Source organism: Saccopteryx bilineata, chromosome 10, assembly GCF_036850765.1.
Source record: "Saccopteryx bilineata isolate mSacBil1 chromosome 10, mSacBil1_pri_phased_curated, whole genome shotgun sequence".
Lineage (NCBI taxonomy): Eukaryota > Metazoa > Chordata > Mammalia > Chiroptera > Emballonuridae > Saccopteryx > Saccopteryx bilineata.
In genome coordinates, this window is record NC_089499.1 from 10,551,721 (window position 1) to 10,554,932 (window position 3,212).

General features: G+C 44.3%; 1 non-coding gene across 1 annotated transcript; it reads right to left on the bottom strand.

Annotated features, from left to right (window-relative positions):
• Positions 1–1,148: 1,148 nt before the first annotated feature.
• TRNAS-GGA (transfer RNA serine (anticodon GGA)) lies at positions 1,149–1,224 on the bottom strand. Its single transcript has one exon. It is a non-coding gene; the product is annotated as a tRNA-Ser (tRNA).
• Between the last annotated feature and the right edge of the window lie 1,988 nt (positions 1,225–3,212).

Sequence of the window (3,212 nt, forward strand, 5' to 3'; positions counted from 1 at the left end):
GTGCCCAGAGGAGGAAGTGGGGGAAACCGCCTGTCAGAGTTAGCATGAAAAACACAAACAACGGAAAATTAGGAAAACAGGTGCACTGTTGGCAGGGACCCGGAGATGCTACCTATCTTACTACTCTTCAGGCGGAAGGGACCACAGCTCACAGCCCAGGTTCCTCTGGTTCCAAGGAGGAGGCTGTCCTGCAGGTGAAGACTTTCCCAGGTCACACAGTTATGGCAGCGGAGCAGGGGAAGGTTTCCCTGTGGGGGCGCCCTTGAAGTACATGGTCACGGGGGGGGGGGCACCTGGCCAGGTTGAGGTTCCCCTCATAAACGGGCTGGAGGTGGGGGCGCCCCTGCACACCACCCCCCACCATATTGGAAGCACCAATGAATAGAGCTCACAGCCTGAATTTTGCCAGCACCTTCTCCCAGGTTTGGAGAGCAGAGAATTGACACACTGGTTTCTACAGAGGCTAACAGCCCGCCCCTTCCTCCCTTCTCTGCCATTTCTAAATGATTTTCTCTGTGTGTAGAATTTATATGATTACAGTAAATAGTCATCCTGTTTTTTTAAAACTCAATGAGTTTTCTTATCAATTTAATTATTTCAACACATTGTTCCAGTTAATTAACTTTCCTTAAGTTGATTTACTTTTACCATAAAAAAAAAAAGGTTTTTAAGCTCAACAACAAAAAAGATTTTTTAAAAGTCAACAGCAAAAAAAAAGCATGCTTATTATTGAAATTCCAGTTTAAAAAGATATTTATCTGTCTTTTCCAATCACCTTACCAGCCACTCCCCAGACATAAATTTTTTAATATTTTGCATATTTCCCTTTTATTGCTTTTATTTATTTATTATTTTGGTTTTTTATATTTTTCTGAAGTTGGAAACGGGGAGGCAGTCCGACAGACTCCCGCATGCACCCGACCGGGATTCATCCGGTATGCCCACCAGGGGGCGATGCTCTGCCCATCTTGGGGTGTCGCTTTGCCGCAATCAGAGCCATTCTAGCGCCTGAGGCAGAGGCCACAGAGCCATCCTCAGCGCCTGGGCAAATTTTGCTCCAGTGGAGCCTTGGCTGTGGGAGGGGAAGAGAGAGACAGAGAGGAAGGAGAGGGGGAAGGGTGGAGAAGCAGATGGGCGCTTCTCCTGTGTGCCCTGGCCGGGAATCGAACCCGGGACTCCTGCACTCCAGGCTGACGCTCTACCACTGAGCCAACCGGCCAGGGCCTTTATTGCTTTTAAATACAGGTGAAAATATGTGATCTATACAAATTTGTATTCCCCCCCCACTTCACATTGCACCATAAGCGTGTTATCCTATCATTAGGAATTCTTTTTAAGTGTAATCTTAAGGGCTCCTCAATATTCAGCTTAATGAGTATACCATGAACTGTTCGCATGCCCGTTGCTACTGTGCTGAGGCAAACATCCGTCAGTGTGAATCTTTGACCCCATCGGTGTTTATTTCCTCGGGCAGTTTCCTAGAATTGGAGTTACCAGGCGAAAGGGTGTCCCAGGGCTGAAGGTCTTCATACCAGAGGCCAAATTGCCTTCTAGAAAGAATGTAACAGCATAATGTGGCCACCAGAGAGAGTATCTGCGCTCCAGTCAGCTCTGTTTAGTTATTTATTTATATTATTTTTTGGCAAGAATTTTGGAAATCTACGTCATGGGTCAAATTTGCTTTTCGTAGCTCATTAGTGAATTTGAACATTTTTTCCCCCAACTGTCTTGAGCATTTTTGTCTACTTTTGCATGTTTTTTTGTTTTGTTTTGTTTTGGTTAAAAACACTTTATTGCTAAAAAGTGTTCCCCATCATCTGAGTCTTTAGCAAGTCAGGGTCTTTTTGCTGTTGGGGGATCTCGCTCTGATGTAGATGGAAACGCGGAATCAACACGGAGAGTCAGGAAGAGAAGCCGCGCTGGAGAGGCCAAAGGGGAGTTTGATTTTGCATATTGTTGGCAACGTAAAAACCGTCCAAACACATAGAGAATTTCTGTAAGGGTTTACCTGGGCCAAACTGACAACATATACTGGGGAGAAAGATTTCGAGTGGTCCTGCTTTTGCTTGTTCGTAGTCTGCCCACGCGATCTCTAGAGACTGAGCTGTGTCCTGAGTCACAAGTGGAAGCTCTTTATCTACCCAGAATGGCGTCCCTTTGTCTAATTCATCTGTGAAAGTCCTTTTGCCTCAGTTTACCTTCTGCTTCTGCATTGAGGTAAACAGATCTGGACTGTGATTCTTTGGGTTTGCCTATCTTTCCAGATTTGGGGGTGGCAGTTGGTTCTGGGACCTCAGTTCTGTGATGGGTCCAAGAGAAGTCACTGATTTTCTGATCCCCTCCCACACACACACTTTTTCTTGGTTAAGGATGGAAGTAATAACTTGCAAGTTCTTTGCATGTCAGAGATGAAACCAGAAGAGATTTATTTTTTTCAGGAGCATTTAAATTCTGAACTCAATTTCTCGAATGGTTTTAGGACTATTCAACCATTAAAGAAGCTGAATGTGTAATTAAAAATCTCCCAAAAAGAAACTCCAGGCCTACATGGCTGCACTGGAGAAGTCTCCTAAACATTGAATAGTTTTGTAACTTTTTTTTTTAAATGCTCTGCCTGAATGGTTTTGTAGATCTAATCCTCTTTTTCCATTACCACAAATTTTCATTTTTACCTAAAATGAATTTCTCGTTTGTAGATCTAGTAATGTATTTCTTGATGGCCTCAGTGTTGACCGCTGGGTCGGGGGCGGTGATTATTTTAGCTTGGCCCACTTCTTAAACCAATCACCACATTCCCTTCACAGTTTAGCATATTTTCTGAATCTTCCATTGGAAGCTTAATTTCCTTTCTCTTTCTCTGTTATACACTAGGACTTTGCTTTTAGACTTTTACACCTATGAAGATACAAATGAATAAGTGGTGTGACGTGGCCCCTTTGGATTTTCACCAGCATCAATTAAAAAAATAAAATAAAAAGAGGTCAGCAGGACAACTCTTAACCATGGGACTGCTTCACCATGTTTACTCCATTCAAGGGTGGGTTTCCCTAACTTGCTCTCTGTGGCTGTGGAAGGGCATGTTCCTGGTGCCATGATTGAAACATTGCACTGGGGGCGCCAGGAGTCGGGATGTCCTAATCCTGAGTACTTGGTCTCCCTCTTGTAGACTGGGGGGGTAGCACAGTCAGGCAAAAAGGCCAGGAGCAGGGGGC